Here is a 20,556-nt window from a genome sequence, read left to right as displayed (position 1 = left end):
GTAGTACTCAAAATATATTGTGTATTTAATATTTTTCATAATATTTTGTACTCTGCTTTATACTTTTCTATTTTTTGGTGTGCAGCGTTCCCTTGGTTGGCCATGGACATTTTTTGGAGTTGTAGAAGAGAGTTTGTCTCTAGTTTGTTATTTTATGTTTTGTTTTTATTATTTTTGTTGTTGTTTTTAATTTTTAATTTTTAATTAATTTTTTAGTATCGTTATTTTTTTTAATATTGTTGGTGATGTCTTTTGCTTTTTTTGGGTTATTTGCTATTGTGGCTTTTATTTCTTTAGATTTGTGAGCTTGGCCATGCTAATTTATTGTTGTTGTTGTTGTTTTTTTTTTTTTTTTTCTTATAATTGTTTTGTGTCTTTTGTTTTTGTTTTGTTTATATTTTTATTTGGTGTACTGGGTCCGAAAATTAAGGAATTACCTTCACAACTAATAATACAACTTTAAGGCTAATGTGGAGTCTGTAGGTGTAATGGGCAAAGTCAAAAGAGGTATGTAAAAGGGGAATTTATTCGTTTGCTACTACGTAAGTATATGGTTTCATGCCTATTTTATTTTAAGTCATTTGTTGCTTCACCATTATATCATGTGTGTTTGTTGATATTTACTAGCAATACAGATTGAGAAAGGTGAATGAACATTGGTGAAACTACTGAATATTTTTTGTATGAGAGAGACACGAAGCACTATAGCAAAAGTGGAAGCAAAGGTAGAGGGTGAGTTATCTTTTGGTGCAAGATTGTATGTTCTAAAGTGAAATCTTCTTAGTTTTGATACAATGTTTGCCCATCCTCTTCGCTTATTTACCGTTTATGATTATGGGTTAATGATTTTTGGTCTTAGAATAAAATATAATTTTTATTTAAGTTAAATGCATCTTATATTATTTAGAGTTTACTTATTATTAAATGCAATTTAAATGTAGGAAACCGAAGGTTGATGAGCACTTAAACTTTGAAATATTTTTGCATAAGAGAGACTTGGAGAAGTGTGGGAAAGAGCAAAGGGAGAATGTGAGTTCTCCTTTGGTTTTGACATGGTTGTCTTCTTATTCAATACAATGGTTCTCTTCCCTCCATTATTAAGGAATTATAATATTTGGTTGTTGCACAAGATCTACTGTTGCATATAATATGATGGATATGTTATTTTATGGTTGGTTTATTTGGTGCATTAAATGGGAAATGAAGCTAGGTCCTAAAAACCTCTGATCGAAAAGGTGTTGTGGGTGAAGGCGAAGGTTGAGGTGATATGTATCCTTCCATGTATGTGCGAAAGCGTAGTTCTCCTTTGGTTGTGGCATGGTTGTCGTCATGTTTCAATACAATGGTTCTCTTCCCTCCTCCATTATTGAGGAATTACAATATTTGGTTGTTGCACAAGATCTACTATTGCATAATATGATGGATAAGATGTACTTTTATGATTCTGGGTTTATGATTTTTGGTCTTAGAATAAGATGTACTTTTATTTAACTTAAATGCATCTTATATTATGTGAGATTTACTTATTTATCTAAACATAAGTAAATGAAGATTGAGGAGGAAAAAAGTAGGAGAAAAGGTAGACAGTGAGTTATCTTTTATGATTCTGGGTTTATGATTTTTGGTCTTAGAATAAGATGTACTTTTATTTAACTTAAATGCATCTTATATTATGTGAGATTTACTTATTTATCTAAACATAAGTAAATGAAGATTGAGGAGGAAAAAAGTAGGAGAAAAGGTAGACAGTGAGTTATCTTTTGGTGCATAACTCATGTATGATGTACCATGAAATCCTCCTTGTTCTGAGAGATACAGTGTTTCCACCTTCCTCACCAATTTAGGGTTTGTTATTTTTGGTCTTAGAATAAGATCTACTTTTATTTAAGTTAAATGCATCTTATATTATTTGGGATTTTACTTATTAATTAAATGCAATCTAAATGGTCCACATGGGGTAGCTCAAGCGGCAAGGGCCGTGGAAATGAAGTCTCACCGAACCGGAAGTCTTGGGTTCAAATCTTGGGCTACCCCTCCCCCGTAGAGGGGTACATAATGGACATGTAAATCGGAGAGTCCCGCCCCAGCTTACAAAAAAAAAATGCAATCTAAATGTAGGAAAATGTTGAGGAGCACTTTGAAACTTTTGAGATATTTTTGCATAAGAGGGACTTGGAGAAATGTGGGAAAGTGCAAAGGGAGAATGTTAGTTTTCTTTTGGTCTTGGCATGGTTATCTTCTTGTTTAAATACAATGGTTCGTTTCCCTCTTCCATTATTGAGGAATTATAATATTTGGTTATTGCACAAGACACGCTGCATAATTTTATGGATATGGATTTTTGTTTTCGCTTATTTGGTATTTTGAGTGGGAAGTTAAGCTAGGTCCTAAAAACCCCTGATTCCATAGGTGTAGTGGTTGAAAGTGAAGGTTGAGGTGATATGTATCCTTCCATGTATGTGAGAAGGCGAAGGTTGAGGAGATATATATTGTTCCATGTCTGTTTATGTAAATTCAAGGGATCTTCCATTATTTGTGATTTATCTAATTATTGAGACAATGCAATGCAGGTAATGCAGTGTAGAAAGGATGCCTTAGTAAAGTGCTAAACTATCTTTGTGAGACATTATTGAGGAGTGTAGAGGCAAAAGTGGAGGTGAGTTTATTTTTGGTACAAAATCCATGTATAATTTGTTCTTTCTCATTGTAAACGGGATGGTTCTTTTCCCTCATTACCTTTTTATGATATTTATGTTTATGTTTATGATATTATGTATTTTCTGTGGCATAAGATTATTCCTAAGATTTTAGATCTTTGTCTAAGATTTTTGATAAGATATTTTATCTCTGTTTTGTAATACTTGCAATATTTTGTGTATTTAATATTTTTCATAATATTTTGTAGACTCTATTTAATATTTCTTTATTTTTTGGTGTGCAGGCTTCCTTTGGTTGGCCATGGACACTTCTGTCTCTAGTTTGTTATTTAGTTTTTTTTATTATTATTTTTGTTATTTGTTATTTGTTATTTTTTATTTTAATTTCTTAGTACCATTAACTTTATTTTAGGTACGGTTGTTGATGTTTTTTGCTTTTATTTTTGGTTATTTTCTATTGTGGATTTTATATTTTTACATTTGTGAGCATGGCCATGCTTTTTGCGGTTTATTTGGTTCAATGGGTCAGAAAATTAAGGAATACCTTAACAACCCATAATGCAGATATAAAGCTAATGTGGATTCCGTAGGTGTGATGGGCAAAGGCAAAGGAGGTCTGTAACAGGGGAATTTACTTGTTTATGGGCAAATACAAGAGAGGTATGCATGGTGGAATTTACTCGTTTGCTACTAGATAAGTATATGGTTTTATGCCAATTTTACTTGTGGTTTCATGCTTATTTTAATTTAAGTCATTTGTTGCTTCACCATTATATCATGTGTGTTTGTTGATATTTACATGCAATAAAGATTGAGAAAGGTGAACGAGCATTGGTGAAACATTGGTGAAACTACTGAATATATTTTTGTGAGAGAGACATGGGGCGCTATAGCAAAAGTAGAAGCAAAGGTAGAGGATGAGTTATCTTTTGGTGCAACACTGTATGTTCTTTAGTGAAATCCTCTTAGTTTTGATACAATGGTTGTCCATCCCCATCTCTTATTTAACGTTTATGATTATGGGTTTATGATTTTTGGTTTTAGAATAAGATGTACTTTTATTTAAGTTAAATGCTTCTTATATTATTTGGGATTTACTTATTTATATAAATGTAGGTAAACGAAAATTGAGGAGGAAATAAGTAGAAGTAAAGGGTGCAGAACTCATGTATGCTCGATCGTGAAATCCTCCTTGATTTGATAGATATAGTGGTTCTCCACCATCATCACCAATTTAGGGTTTGTTATTTTTGGTATTAGAATAAGATGAAAGTTGCTACAAGATGGTGGGGATGAGGAATATCACCTCACTGATGATGGCCCAATCAAGTTCAAGAACATAATTTATGTGCCAATGAAATAAAAGGCTCATAATGAAGGAGTTCCATGCCAAACCTTATTCAACCCATCAAGGGTACCAAAAGATCCTCATAACCATTAAAAAGTTCTATTGTTGGCCAAATTTGAAGAAAGAAGTGGTTGATTTTGTGGCCAAATGCATAGAATGCCAACAAGTAAGTGCTGAGGGCAAGCATCCAACAGGTTTGTTGCAACCCATTCCCATTCCAAAATGGAAATGGGAGGTAATATCCATGGATTTTATCATAGGTTTGCCTAGAACCTCCAAGCACAACATGATGCTATCATGATGGTGATTGACAAGTTGAGCAAGGTGGCACAAATTTTCATAAAAGAAATCATCAGACTGCATGGTATCCCCAAGAAAATTATTTCAAACTGAGAAGCTAAGTTCACTTCAAGATTTTGGAAGGAACTGTTTGCAAGTTTGGGGACCAAGTTGGCATTTAGTACAACATATCATCCACAACCAGACGAGCAGACGGAGAGGACAAATAGAATCCTCGAGGATATGTTGAGTATGTATGTAATGCATCAACCCAAGAAGTGGGAGGAGTACTTGTCACTTGTAGAGTTTGCATACAACAATGGATACCAAGAATCCATAAAAATGAGTCCATTTGAGGCATTGTATGGGAGGAGTTGCAATTCTCCTATCAGTGATCCAGTGAACATGGTCCGTATTGGGTTAATATGCTTAAGGAAATGGAGCAATAAATTCAGATTATCGAACATAATCTGAAGATGGCACAAGATAGGTAGAAAATCTATGCAGATCGGCATAGGGTGCATAAAGAGTTACAAGTTGGGGAACACATTTACTTGAGAATCAAACCCAAGAAGAGTTCCTTGAAGACCGGGTCATGTGCCAAGTTGGCACCATGATATTGTGGGCATATGAGATCCTTGAAAGGATTGGACTAGTGACCTATTGCCTGGCTTTACCTCCATTAGTTAAAGTTTATGATGTTTTCTATGTCTCTTTCTTTAAGAGATATGTGCAGGATTTTAATCATGTGATTGATTGGTTTGTGCTATAGGTGGAACTAGACGGCGAGTTTCAGCCAAAGCCATTGTGCATTCTAGACCAAAGGAGTCTCATGCTCTGGAATCGAGCCATAGAGCAAGTCAAAGAGAAAGTCATAGTGTAGTGGAAGCACTTTGGGCTAGAGGAAACCACTTAGGAGATGACTAATACCATGAAGTCTATTTATCCATTTTTGTTTGTTGGTTGAAGCAAATGTATATATGACTTTAAATATTGTATAAAGCTCCATGAAACAATGTGTGTTTTATTTTGTTTTTGGTGTTGCATATGAGCAAAAGAACATTGAGGGCGGTGTTCCCTAAGGGGGGAGGGTTTTGTGACAACCCAACCCGAGTTTCCTCATGAAAATTTCAATGTAAATATTTGTACAAGAAAATTAAAATTGGGCTGAGTCAAGGGCTACGGATTCTAGAGCCGAGGAGGTTGCTTGCTTGGGGTAGTCAAGGGTTCCTTGTGCGAGAAATCTAAGTTGTTATGCCAGCCATTAAAGGCTGGTTGGTATGTTTAATGAATTGGTTTTTTTGAAGTTAATTTGTTTGCAAGAGAAGTACACAAGCCCATGTTGCCTTGGAGAACCAAGGCAACAAGGACAAAAATTAATGAAATTCAATGTGTTAGCGGTTAGGACAGTGATAGTCAAGCACTGCGTAAGAGAAGGAAAAGAAGGTAGTTCAACCTCATTGGTGGACTCACTTAAACACACACTTGAGGATTCATTCATTCATTCAACCAAATCCATCCAATTTCGAGCAACATTCTACAGAGAACAGAGTCGAAGAGAAGAGAAGATAGTGACAACAATTCGGTTGGCATGACTGGCATGAAGATGGTCTATCCCTGGTGAGGAACAATGCCCCTCGAGTCCCTGTAAAGCCAAAGGGTGGATATTGTCTTTCTCTGGATTCCCTTATGGTGTGGGTGGAGGATTGTGCCCTTGGACTCGTGGAGGGAGGACCTCTGAAGCCTTTCTTACTGTGATGTTTACAGTGGGTTTTGGATTCCCTATATGTTATTGGATGACTGAATCGCTGGTGGGTGGTGGAGGTCCTCTAGAGTCCTTGTTTTAGTGGGCAATTGGTGTTTTAATCCTTTGTGCAAGCCCCTCAGAGTCCGAAATCTGGCTCGGGGTTGATAGTTGCAAGTGAGCTTTGGCTACAACTATGTATGATTGGGTGGAGAGTCCTTGTCCTAGACTCAGATGCCCATGATAGATAAGATAAGTGTTCCTTCTTATACTTGCAACTTTAATGAATGAATGCCTCTTTTCTGGTTGAATGATGGTTGCATTAATCAAGGAATGCTTGTGATCATTTTGTTTACATCCCACTGTAATCTGGTTTGGAAATAGGGAACTTCGGTTAAAGACATTGATATCTATTTTACAGTGATAATTTGAAGGGAAGGAGACCCTGTTAAATGGTTCTTGTGACTGTGATTTCCTCTCAGTGCTCTGAATGCAAGGAGGCACACACACACACACACACACACACACACACACTAGTGTCAGAGGCACTGAGTGTGTTTCTATTATGCTGTTGGTGTGGGTGAGCATTGGTAAGGGCATCACGACCTTCGTTGTCTAAGTAATACAACGGGTTGATTTAGCCGGGGAGGGACTTTGAGCATGGCGGGTCTTTAGAGGCAGAGCCCAAACTAAGCATGCCAACTAGTCCTTTTGTAATCGTGCTCTACTCAAGGGCATATACATATATATGTATATGTGGCGAGGTTTGAAGGCTCTGGTCATGGTATTTGGAAAAAGGTTGGTAACAACCCAAGTACTTGGAGGGACAAAAGATAAAAGACAATCTTTTTAATCCCATTCTTCTAGCAGCTCCAGAGGAGTTGGATTTGCGGTGACACCACCCATATGTGGCAAGTCAGGGGGGTTGTTAGAGGAAATCACTTTAAAAAGGAAGGATCAATAATCTATCTGTGAAATGATTCCACTAAGCCCATTCAAGGAGAGGCTCAACGATGATTCAATGCTTCAAGGAAGCTAAAGGCTCTCCAAGAATGAACTAGGATGGAGACCAAGACCTAGGGCTTAAAAATTTGGAATAATGATAGGTATGTCTAGAGTCAAGGCTCCAAAGGTGAGATAGGACCTCTCAAGAAGTTTGCGAAATGGTTTGACACCTCAAATAGGCCTTTCACTTTTCTTGAGAGACCTAGTAAAAGCTTACGCTAGACTTGGGGATTTTAGGAATAAACGTGGGAAGAATTTCTTCCAAGTTATTCACTAGGCCTAGGTAAGAGAGCAGTAAGGATCTCTTATGATTTATTCCACCGAATACTAAGCTCATATGACCCCGAGAAGGCCACCTTAACCAAGGAAAATTAACTAGATTTCCCTTCTATGGCACACCTAGGGCATACAAATTTATGGAGAAATAACCATGGAAATTCCACCGAAATTTGAGATCCTTCAGAGGAGACACAAACGAAGAGTTCTATCTAAACAAAATTTGGAAATTCCTGCTCCAAATAATTTCGCTAGATGACCTAGATAGATGTCCAAGGAAAGCGGGGCTGAAATTTTGGAGATAAGAAAAGAAAGGGAAGGAAAGGTTGACGACCAATTTTTCTTGAACCGATGCCTAACATTTCTTGGGCAATGGAGTCTAAGATCATTCAAGATTTTCCAAAACTGTCTTCAAGGAGGATAAAGAATGATGCCCTAGCAACTAATCTTCAACATTTACCTACTCAAGATTTATGGATATTCATGGAAGAGAAACAAATTTCCATCCACTAGGAACATTCATCTAATTGTCATGCCACGAGTGACATGTGCAATTTGCAACCAAATAACCTTTTACAATGATATTCAACAAATTAGGGCACAAGAGAATTAACTAGTTGTAATAATTTCACACATTAGACATTGTGTTAACCTATTGCGCTTCTTGTTGTGTATTTTTTCAAATACACTCCAGTTGCGCTCACATCCTGAGGAGCTACATGTTTGGCTGAGGATTCGAATGGCAAGCTTTTGCAGAAGGGGTACCCTAGCACCATACATTCTCCACCATGCATCTACAACAAAATTACAAATAAAATTTTAAATAAACATAAGAAAAAAAATGGAATTTGAAGAGACAATGAAATTTGAAACAAACTAAAAATACCTGGCATTTTAATCGTCCTATCAGCCACAACCATGTCAAAGCCAAATGTGCCACCTGCCATCCTATATGTCTCAATTTCTTTAGAGATTTCTGTATGTTATGCTGGAGATCGCACCATCCTCTGGACACAGGTTAAGAATCCATCCATGATCTCAGCATCAAATACGAACCCACATGCGTAAGAAAATGCGGGGTTCAGGAAAATCCCAGCAACATGAATGGGACGATGGAGTGTGTTGTTCCATCGTTCATCAATCACTCCCCATAGGAGTTGTCTCTGAAACCCCTCATCTCCCTTATCATCATAGTAGGCCTGAATGGCTTCTTTGGCCCTGTCCATGGCCTCATACAAATCGCCCATTGCGAGCTTCACTATCAACTAACCGAACAACCTTTACCAAAGGTTCAGTAACGACGCACACCTCCTGCACTCTCGCCCAGAAGTCTTCCTGGTATGAAACTAGTCTACATATGGCCTCTCCTTCTGGTTTGAGGCTCATTGGCAAAGCACGCCACTTCTCTGAAAGAAACATTCTCTTCACATCTCACATAGAATTCAAGAGGGATTGAAGAGATATGAAACTGGTGGCAAACCGTGTAATGGCGGGGTGCACCAACTCTTTGTTGTTGGTGAATCTTCTCATCAAGCTAAGCACATATGCATGATTATATATAAATTTTGTAATGCTTTTGGATGACTCAACAATATCTTTGACAAAGGAAATTTCCCCTATGTCCTGCAACATCAAATCAATACAGTGTGCAGCACAAGGTGTCCAAAATAAAGTAGGATGCCTGTCCATAAGCATCTTGCCAGCAACAACATAATTTGCAGCATTGTCCGTTTTGACTTGGACAACATTTTTTGCACTCACCTCCAAAATAAACACATCCAACAAATCACATAAAGTTCTTGCATCTTTGATTTGTGCAGATGCATCAACAGATTTGATAAACATAGTCCCCTTGGGACAACTAACCAAGAAGTTTATAAGGGTTCTCCCCTTTTGGTCAGTCTAACTATCTGACATCACAGTGACTATCTGACATCACAGTGCATCCTGTTTGTGCCCATGATTCCCTAAAATCCTCCAATCTTTTGGTGCAGTCAAGCTTTTCATTTTGAAGAATCTGGCCTCTCATGTCATGATAAGAAGGGATTTTGTACCCTGGGCCAACAATTGAAATAACATCAACAACAGGCTGGAAAAATGGATTATTCCTTATAATGCTGAAAGGAATATCACTCCAAAAGAGAAATTTTGCCAGCAACTTGTCAGCTTGTTCTTTCTCAGTTTTTTTTTTTAGCATTGAACTGATAGATGGCTGTGAACCAAGTGTGGTTCGAGGAACAAAAAATGATTAGGCAGCTACCGGGTTGGTTGATGCTACAGTAGAACCACTGCCACTTCCTTGTTCAGCTGACTTTTTTAGTTGCCTCTTCATTTCTGCTTTGGCCTCTCTAGTGTGGTCTAAAGTTTCATGGCTCTTCAGATGAGTTTAGGATTTGCCTCTGTGCAAGGCCCTACATCAAATCCAGGGATTTGTGCAAGGTGATACTTCAATCTGTACACCCCCTCGGACATATGGTGCCCACAAAACTTGCAAGACAAGTTTATTCTATCATTTGGAGCATCAAGTTCACCAAATTCCCAGAAAAGGTCCAATTTCCTTGGCATGTTTGATTTTGAACTTTGAAGTTAAAAGCTTGAATGGTGTTTCGGTGAACCTATGGGAAAATAAGGATTACAATTTAGTATTTACAAGTTACAAACTTACAATTTAGTATTTTACTATTTACATTGTACAAAAACTAAAAAAAAATTACATACAATTTAAGAAACCCCATTCCAAACCCAACCAAAAAAACTAAAAAAAAAATACATTGGACAAATGTCAAAAACCCCATTCCAAACCCAACTAAAAAAACAAAAAAAAAATTACATTGGACAAATGTCAAAAACCCTATTCCAAACCCAACCAAAAACATAGAAAAAAACAAAAACAAAGTTACACAACAACGAAAACACAACATTGGTGCCCATATCGGTTTTATGGAGATAATGTGTCTCCTCCTTAGCTCACTCTTCGATTTTCTCCTCCAGTTAGTTGATTCAGCTCTAAAATCTCCAAGTCTCCAAGTCTCCAAACCCTAGCGTGCCTTCTGTTGTCCAAATGACCAAAAAAAATCGTGTTTTTCCCTTTAAACACGTGCTGCCCGACGGGCCCGCGATTTTTACCGAAAAAATCGGGGCTTTTTTTTTTTTTTTTTTTTTTTAATTATGGCCCAATTTAATCGTGGTTTTGAAAAAATCGCGATAAAACGATAATATCGCGATTTTTTCCTGATTAGTGCAACACTGGTCCCAACCATCTTTTGCATTTTGTGATATTATTTTCTGTTGCATGTGGCCATGATATGCTTTTATCAAGCATATCATTTCTTTTAGCTGCATCAACCTTTGGGGCAACATTTCCAAGCTCAGCCCAAACATGGGGACAAGGGCAGTGGGTGTACCATAGCTTTGTGGAACCAGTGGTCATGTGGACCCAAAGAGGGAAGATGATGAAATAAGGAATGTAATGTGCAGAGGGGAGTGAAAAATGTGAAATGGGAAAATGGGACTGTGGTACCAAAATTTGGGTTTCCAAGTAGTAGTGCCCATCTTGAAGCTATAAGTCAATTGGGGAGATCCCATGGGACTAGGGTTGAGGATTAAATCCCCATTTAAGGTGAAGGAGCAAGACTATAGTTAAAACCCTTCCTTCTTCCAAGTCACCCAATAATCCGTACCCAATGTGCGCAAGGAAAAACAAGAATAAGCACCCGATTGCACAATGAAAAACATACCTTTAGGATTGGATGGACCACCTTCAAACATATGTTCTTGAAAAGTGGGCGAGGGCACATATGCCTGGCTCAGGAAGTGGAGATCAACTGGTACAATATATCGACTACACAAGTGGCTATCAGGGGCTGTTGGCTACTGGTTGAAGACAAATGTGGAAGACAATTTTTCCTGTTGGGTCATCCACTTGTGGTGGGTAACAATACCCACTATAATTTCTGAGTTTAATTGGTTTTCTGAGTGAGACATTTTATGAAACAATTTGAAGAAACGTTTTCTTATTGTGTCATCCACTTGTGGTGGGTAACAATACCCACTGTAATTTATGAGTTTAATTGGTTTTCTGAGTGAGACATTTTATCAAACAGTTTGAAGTCATACTGCTGTACGTGCTCATTTCATAATTTGTGTCATAGTCCAATTATATAGTATGAAATTTGCTCATGAAAACACTTTTAAAACAACCACATATCATTCATGTAATAGCCATAAATTATTTAGATCACAATTGTGTGCAAATAAAGGAGCATCTTCAAATTTAATGACTGGAAATGAATTGATACATACAATATTTAGCCTCTAACTAAATACATATCAGAGTTTGCAAACTTGGAGAATGGTATAAAGGAACCTAATATATATATGTATATCGCTTCAGGAAAGCAACTCCCAATACAAGATCAATCTCTGTATAATATCAGCAGGTTGTGCAAGAGGATAAGGAATTGGTATACATGCACAAGAAACTCCAACAAGAGGATACCCACGAATCCTTTATATTTTATAGCAATCTTCAGCAGTGAGATGTCACTCGACCCACAAAACAGAACACAATCAATCCTCGATAAAATGAACTCGACCAGTAGAATGTAGAGAGGGTTTTGACCCAAACTATAACAAACTAGACCTCTTGGTAACCATAACTCGGATAGCCAAACATTAGTAACTTGTCCCCACAAATGATAAACTTGTTCAACAGAAGAAAGAAGGGAATCTCATCCCTTTCAGCAGAGAATTTGTACCACTAAAAGAACACTGTACTCGGCTCTTTATTAAATGATAAATATGCTGCCTTCCCCACAAAATATGACCAACAAGGAATGAGAGGTAGCTCGACCTTGGAATACAATGAACTTGGCCCTCATTACGTTGAGAACCTCACCCTCTTTAAAGGGTATGCCCAACCTCCCCAAGAGATGAGAGAAATCCCATATTAGAAAAATAAATCCACTGATAACTTTGAGGGTTTACTTCTTTGTGCAGGTACCTTGTCCTTTTAGAAATGCAATGGCGAAATCACGAAGTCTCTCCAAACCAAGTAGGGTGTATAGTTTCAACACCAAAGCTAGCAACGACGGTTAGGGTTTCCCAAACCCCAAGCTTCTTTGAAAAAGCTCTAAAAAAACTTATTTTTTCAAATTGCAAGTGATAGAACAAATTGCAAGTGAGAGAATGAGGAGAGACTCTTCACTTTTCTCTTTTTATAATTTTGTGATGGTCACTTTTGCTCACATTTTACCTTTTATAATCTCATAAAGTAGTAGGGTGTATAGTTTCAACACCAAAGCTAGCAATGATGGTGAGGGTTTCCCAAACCTTAAGCTTCTTTGAAAAAGCTCTCAAAAAACTTATTTTTTCAAATTGCAAGTGATAGAATGATGAGAGACTCCTCACTTTTATCTTTTTATAACTTTGTGATGGCCACTTTTGCTCACATTTTATCTTTTATAATCTCATAAAGTCACTTTAGAATTTTTTCACGTTATAAAATGAAAGTGACTTTTCATTAGCCGAGCATATGCCCCCATTTTCATTCTTTAAGCATTTATAATGTTTTTCCTGCTTGAATCATGTCTTTTTATTCTCTACCTTAGCCTACGAAAACTTATTAGGCTAGTGGATCATTTTCTTGTATCTCCTAAGCGGTTGGGGACATTACGAATCTCGAGACCAAGCCTTCTACTTAAAAGACTAGCAAAATTAATTGCTGGTTTTCGAATGCAAGGAACTCCTACATAAGGAAAACTAACAGATCCCGTAAGAGCTTCACTGAACTCAAATTGTGCGAAGGCAATGCTATAATGGGATGCGAACCGACCAAGTTTATCATCATCTGTTGCATCATGTATTGGCTTTCATGGCAGAATAGAGCCATTACAAATGACAGTATAACAAAAAACTCTTCCCAACGTCTCGATAACAAAAAATATTATTCCAATCAATCCATATTATGCTTCCCTCCAACCATTTATAACAAAGTTGAGCAAACTTAACAGTGAAATTTCTTGGGGAACAACATTAAAGTTCTGAAAACATTTATAATATGGTGCACAACCTTAACAATCAGGTTTCCCAAAATCACCATTTCATTTGTTTATCGTTGTTAGTTTGATTGTGTTCATATACTTTTGTTTCTAAGGTTTTGTGTTTATTCATTGTGAGTAGGCTATCTCTATTAAGCAACTTAACAGGAAATAAATGCTAGGAAAGAAGAAATTGTGGCAAAGCAGCATGGAAATATCTGTAGAAAAGGAACAATAAATGATGCAAACCAAGAGTAGTAGGAAGAGGAGTTGTTATGGTGTCGTAACCATCATTACAAGACCATGATCAAGGTCGAGCCTCAAGAAAGAAAATTTGCACTGAACATGAAATCTCCCTATATATCTTCAACCTTTTCGAGCAACACAGACCTGACGTGATACAAAATGGCATTGAATCACTTTGATAATAATAATCAAAAGATATCACATTGATATACCCACCCCAACTTGATCTCATGCAACTCGTTCATTCAATGGACACCCAAAATAGGATCCCACAACAATAACACACACTGGCTTATTTGGAAGTCTTTGAATAATGCCATGTCAAAAGACAATATTCTGAAAGATGTGTACCTTGCGAGTACTATTCTCCATTAGATATTTTTGGTCTTTAAATCTGCAAGAGTTGATGATGTACTCATGGACTCACATTTGCTAGGTTGCATTCACGGAGCGTTTCACCATTATTGCAAGTAGGACTGAATTCCATCCAGTTATCTATCTCTCCTGATAAACATCTCTTGTATGTAAATCGCAGGGATACAAAGATTCCAAGCCTTGACCATAGGCAAGGGTCCTCAGAAAAGCTTCTATTGTTGGTCTGGCTGATGAGCTCAATCGCCACTGGTTCTGTTAATGAATTCCTAGAGAAAACAACAGAGCTGAGCTTCAAAGAAGCCAAGCTGTTCGTTATTTCTCTGGAAAGCATATTGTGGGAAAGATTCAGAGAATTAAGGACTTCCGTAGAACAGAGGGTGGAGGGAATGACTCCTGTGAGCTATTGTATGCAAGATTAATGGAAGACAGAAACTTAGTGTCCAATCTGACCTGGTATGGGTCCTTCTCATAAGGTACAGTTCCAGTTAACGTCAATTTTTGTCAACCGCGAAGCATGTCCAATCTCTGCTGGCAAGTTTCCAGAGAATCCATTCCTTTGCAGATATAATCCAGACAAATTTCCTGCATTTGCAATTGCAGGAGCAATCTCCCCCTCAAAAGTGTTGAAGCTAAAATCCAGCATCGAAACATGTGGGAACTCCAATTTTCCCTGGGAATTCTCCCTTTCAGTTTAATCTTAGTCACATGAAAACACAACATACTCTGACAGTTTCCTCACGACTGAGGGATTTTCCCTGTAGACAAGAATTTACTGAAACTTGCCTCCACTGCACAAATCTAGCGGAAGGGGGTCACTGAGCTTGTTCTGTGAGACATCAATCATGTTGAATTTAGATATAAAATCCAGCTTTGGGGGAAAGGGCCCTGTGAAAAATTATATAGAGCATGAATTAAGCAGACAAGCTTAAAAATAGCTTTTCATTTTCATATCTTGAGTTTTAGATTCAGATGGCAGAGTTGTTTTTTGGGCTGTTATTAAACCAGATTTGCAAGCAGAGGTTTAGATGCAGATGGTAGAGTTGTTTTTTGGGCTGTTGTTATCAAACTAGATTTGCAAGCCCAAAAATCAGAAATCGAAGCAGATTGAGTTTTTTCAGAGACTTCAAGCCCAAAAATCAGAAATTGAAGCACAACATAGCAGAAGGTTGTCATCAATCACAAACTCCTTTAAGGATTCTCTCAGTCTTCACTTAACATCCCTCCTTCCGTTCTGGAGGCATCATCATAATAAGGTTTAATGATTCTTGGATCTAATGTTACTAATAGAATCCTTACTGTGATAAATTGTCAATTTTTAGTGTTAATAGTTAATCGGTTGTGTTGCATGACAAAATTACCACATCAACATCTTCACAATTCCTTCTATCTTCATTTTTAACTTTAGTATTACATGTTGTCAGTCCATAGTCTTTTATTTTCATAAGCTCGGGACCTCTATTGGTTCTGGCACCAATCTCCAGATCGAGCATTCTTCTTAAGAGACTAGTAAAAATTTCTGCTAGATTTCCTATGAAGCAATTCCTACATCAGGAAAACTAACAGATCCCGTGGGAGATTCATTGAACCCAAGTTGTGCAAAGGAAATGCCATAATGGCATGCGAACCAACCAACTAAATTTATCATCATTAGTTTATCATGTATTGGCTTCCTCGGCAGTCTTTGAATAGAGCCATTTCAAAAGGAATCCTTACAGAGAACTCTTCCCAATGTTTGGATTACGAAAACTATTATTCCTCCACTCAACCATATTGTGCTTCCCTCCAATCATTTATAACAATGTTGATCAGACTTAACAATCAAGTTTCTTGGGGATCAACAGTAAAGTTCTGCTCCTCCACTCAACCCATGTTGTGCTTCCCTCCAACCATTTATAACAATGTTGATCAGTCTTAACAATCAAGTTTCTTGGTGATCAATAGGAAAGTTCTGCAAACATTTATGACAGAGTTGCACAACCTTAGAAATCATGTTTCCCGGAATCACTTTTTTATTTGTTTATCGTTGTCTGTTAAATTATTTTCATCTATTTTTGTTTTTAAGTATTTGTTCTTATTGTGCGCAGGGTATAGCTATTAAGCAGCTTGACAGACATGAATGAAATGCGAGGAAACAGAAAATTGTGCCAAATGGCAATGTATTATTAATGTAGCAAAATTGACAATTTCCAGAGCAGAGGGCAGCCCAGAGTCGAAAAAGAGATGGGAGTTGCGGTCTCATTTTGGTATTCACAATGTCATTAATATAAATAACCTCAAGCTGTATGGGCACCCTTACTGGAAGATGAAGTCTCCATGTGTCACGGGGCTTCTCTATCGTTTGGACCACTTTCCACTAGAACCACCTTCTACGGGATGGATCATTGGATTCGATGAATAGCAAGAAAGGTAGGGAGTTCCATTCTCCTGGAGTCAGCCCCGTTAAGCCAACCAGTGAATCCTACAAACGCACAGACTATAGCTTCAAGGAGATTGTCTGCTAAAATATCAATGAGAGTATTGATGGACTTCCATTCTCCTGGAATCAGTGCCCTCAAGCCAACCAGTGGATCCTACAAAGACACGGACTATAGCTGCAAGTAGATTATCTACTAAGATATTACAAAGGCACAGACTATAGCTGCAAGGAGATTGTCTACAAAGATACTAATGAGAGTATTGATGGACTTGCATTCTCCTGGAATCAGTGCCCTCAAGCCAACCAGTGGATCCTAAAAAGACACGGACTGTAGCTGCAAGTGGATTACCTACTAAGATATTAATGAGAATATTGGTGGACAGGATGCAGATACAAGATACATAGATACAGAGTATCCGAGAGCAGGGTTGTGGTGCCAGAACTAGATTAAGGGGCATTTCATCATGGAAGGAAGGTCTACCAATCTGCTGACAGCGACAACTGAGGTCCGTCGCAGTTACACCATTTGGAGGTATAACTCGGCCATGATAAATGTTGTCTTCCATAACAGTTCAAAGCACTGATATAGCATGAGTTAAAAATACTTAGAAATTGCTTTTTCATATCTTGACTTTTAGATGCAGATGGCTGAGTTCTTTTTTGGGCTGTTGTTATCAAACCAGATTTGCAAGAAGATTTTTAGACGCAGATGGCAGGGTTGTTTTTGGGCTGCTTTTATCAATTCAGATTTGAAAGCCGAAATCTGAAATTGAAGCACATCATAGTAGAAGGTCATCCTCAATTACAAATTCGGAGGATTCTCATAGTCTTTAAGCCGATAAATCAGAAATCAAAGCATACCATATCAGAATGTCCTCATCAATCAAAAAATTCTGGATTCTGTCTTCACATCCCTCCTTCAGTTCCAGTGGCATCATCATATTCAGGTTTAATGGTGTTCCAGATCAGAGAGTCCTGGATTCTCATAGTCTTCACACCCGTCCTTCTGTTGGTCCATACAATATGGGATCCCAATTGAATACTGTTTATCTTGGACAATCGATTGGATGTTGTAAATTGCACCATAAACAACATTGTGCCCAGAACTGCAAAGTGTGCTGGTTTTGCTTTTACAATAAAAAACAACAGTCAGCAAGTCAGACTTGGCAGCTATTCTAACGGAGAGTACCCAATAACATTCTGGACTCGAAGATTTATACCAATGTGTTCAGACTGGTGATGAATACCAATGTGTTCAGACTTGGCAGCTCTTAAAAAAACAAGTCAGCGAGGCAGCAAGTCAGACTTGGCAGCTCTTCTAACGCAGAGCATCCAATAACATTTTGGACACGAAGATTTATACCAATGTTTTCAGACTTGTTCAGAGGTTTTTGGCATCTTTATTCTTGGGTAAAGCGGATCTCTATCCTATTTCCTCATTCTTTGTGTGTTCAGTGCTTCCTGCGTCACTATCTGATGTAGTGTTGTTGTTGTTAGATCTGAAAATATTACTTAAAAACTACCTAATTGATTTTCATATTCTGAGTTTTAGATGTAGTGTTGTTATTGTTAGATCTGAAAATATTACTTAAAAATTACTTCATTGATTTTCATATTCTGAGTTTTAGATGCAGATGGCAGAGTTGTCTTTTGGGCTGTTGTTATCAAATCAGATTGGCAAGCAGAGTTTTAGATGCCGCTGTCAGAGTTGTTTTTTGGGCCGCTTTTATCAAATAAGATTTGAAAGCCGAAATCAGAAATTGAAGCACATCATAGTAGAAGGTCGTTCTCAATTACAAACTCGGAGGATTCTCATAGTCTTTAAGCCAATAAATCAGAAATCGAAGCATACCATATCAGAATGTCATCATCAATAAAAAAAATTCTGGATTCTGTCTTTACATCCCTCCTTCAGTTCCAGTGGCATCATCATATTCAAGTTTAATGCTTCCAGATCAAGTTTAATGAATATGTCAATGTCTCTGCAACAATTTTAATCAGATTGATGCAATGTGCATATTTCTTGTCGACTCAAAGGGAGCTCTTTGGCAAAGTTATCTACCCTTTACTGAAGAGGTTTTGGCATCTGTATTCTTGGGTAAAGCGGATCTCTATCCTATTTCCTCATTCTTTGTGTGTTCAGTACTTCCTGCGTCCCTAGCTGCTGATAAAGTGTTAGTTGTTAGATCTGAAAAAATTACTTAAAAATTGCTTTTCATATCCCGAGTGTTAGATGCAGATGGCAGAGATGTTTTTGGGGCTGCTTTTATCAAATCAGAAATCAGAAATTGAATCACATCATAGTAGAAGGTCGTCATCAATTACAAACTCTAGGATTCTGATAGTCTTCCGACAAATCAGAAATCGAAGCATATCATAGCAGAATGTCATCGTCAATCAGAAAATTCTGGATTCTATCTTCACATCCATCCTTCAGTTATCAGGTTTAATGATTCCAGATAAGAATGTCCTGGATTCTCAGTCTTCACATCCCTCCTTCAGTTGGGGATTCTCATAGTCTTCAAGCCGACAAATCAGAAATCGCAGCATACCATAGCAGAATGTCATCAATCAGAAAATTCTGGATTCTGTCTTCACATTCCTCCTTCAGTTCCAGTGGCATCATCATATTCAGGCTTAATGATTCCAGATCAGGAAGTCCTGGATTCTCAGCCTTCACATCCCTCCTTCAGTTTGGGATTCTCATAGCCTTCAAGCCGATAAATCAGAAATCGAAGCATACCATAGCAGAAATTCTGGATTCTGTCTTCACATCCCTCCTTCAATTCCAGTGGCATCATCATATTCAGGTTTAATGATTCCTGGATGCTCAGTCTTCACATCACTACTTCAGTTGGTCCATACAATATGGGATCCCAATTGAATATTGCCATCTTGGACAATCAATTGGATATTGTAAATTGCACCATAAACAACATTGCTCCCAGATCTGCAAAGTGTACTGGTTTTGCTTTTACAATAAGAAAGCAACAATCAGCAAGTCACGGGCAATATTGTCTTGGATCTAATCGCTTGCCAGTCTATATTCATACAATATGGGATCCCAATTGAATATTGCATATATTGGATATCACAAATTGCAAGATTATGAGCCCAAAACTGCAGAGTGTGCTGGTTTTGCTTTTGCAATAAAAGGGCGCTGAATTTATGGTATTTGAACTTTTGGTTCAAAAGTGTTATGGACCTTTATACATATTTCAAGGTGGGTCCATATGACATTAATGCGTTTGATTTCTAACAATTTCTTCTTAAAAATCGAAATGGATTTGATTAAATCCTCCTGTTTAGGAAGTTTGTGCAGATCCTTTGTTAAAAGATAGTGTTCCTGATTTATACTATAAATTTAAATGCATGCACTGAATACTCAGCAAGTCAAATTTATGGTATTTGAACTTGTTATGGACCTTTATACATATTTCAAGGTGGGTCCATATGACATTAATGCGTTTGATTTCTAACAATGTCTTCTTAAAAATCGAAATGGATTTGATTAAATCCTCGTGTTTAGGAAGTTTGTGCAGATCCTTTGTTAAAAGATAGTGTTCCTGATTTATACTATAAATTTAAATGCACATTTAAATGCACTGAATACTCAGCAAGTCAAATTTATGGTATTTGAACTTTAATTCAAAAGTGTTATGGAACTTTATACATATTTCAAGGTGGGTCTATATGACTTCATATTTAGGAAGTTTGTGCAGATCCTTTGTTAAAAGATAGTGTTCCTGAGTTATACAATAAATTTAAAAAGATAGTGTTCCTGAGTTATACAATAAATTTAAATGCACTGAATACTCAGCAAGTCAAATTTATGGTATTTGAACTTTAGTTCAAAAGTGTTATGAAACTTTATACATATTTCAATGTGGGTCTATATGACTTCAATGCAGTTTATTTCTAATCATGTTTTTTTTAATGCAGTTTATTTCTAATCATGTTTAATCATGTTGAATTAAATTTCTATGTTTAGACTCTTCTTTAAATATAGAATTTATCGTATTTGAATTTATTTATCGTATTTGAAGTTTCCTTGAACTTTATACATATTTCAAGGTGAGTCTATATGACTTCAATATCGTATTTGAAGTTTTCGTGAACTTTATACATATTTCAAGTGGGTCTATATGACTTCAATCAAGGTGGGTCTATAT

General features: G+C 37.2%; 1 long non-coding RNA gene across 14 annotated transcripts; it reads left to right on the top strand.

The window, feature by feature from the left end:
- The first annotated feature begins 371 nt into the window (after positions 1 to 371).
- LOC149182354 (uncharacterized) lies at positions 372 to 19,551 on the top strand. 14 transcript variants are annotated; one of them, XR_016257119.1, is made up of 9 exons: positions 394 to 732; positions 942 to 1,029; positions 2,571 to 2,656; positions 2,942 to 3,317; positions 16,053 to 16,916; positions 17,068 to 17,794; positions 18,019 to 18,166; positions 18,386 to 18,482; positions 18,624 to 19,551. It is a non-coding gene; the product is annotated as an uncharacterized LOC149182354 (long non-coding RNA). The 14 variants fall into 14 exon arrangements; XR_016257109.1 differs by adding an exon at positions 3,468 to 3,567 and having other exon boundaries at positions 372 to 732; positions 3,248 to 3,317; positions 18,019 to 19,551; XR_016257114.1 differs by adding an exon at positions 3,468 to 3,567 and having other exon boundaries at positions 393 to 732; positions 18,019 to 19,551.
- The last annotated feature ends 1,005 nt before the right edge of the window (positions 19,552 to 20,556 follow it).

This window comes from Pinus tabuliformis, chromosome 3_2, assembly GCF_031772625.1.
Source record: "Pinus tabuliformis cultivar Carrire ecotype Pingquan chromosome 3_2, CPIR1, whole genome shotgun sequence".
NCBI lineage: Eukaryota > Viridiplantae > Streptophyta > Pinopsida > Pinales > Pinaceae > Pinus > Pinus tabuliformis.
Note: the sequence above shows the minus strand (reverse complement) of the source record. Positions and strands in the feature narration are given on the sequence as shown.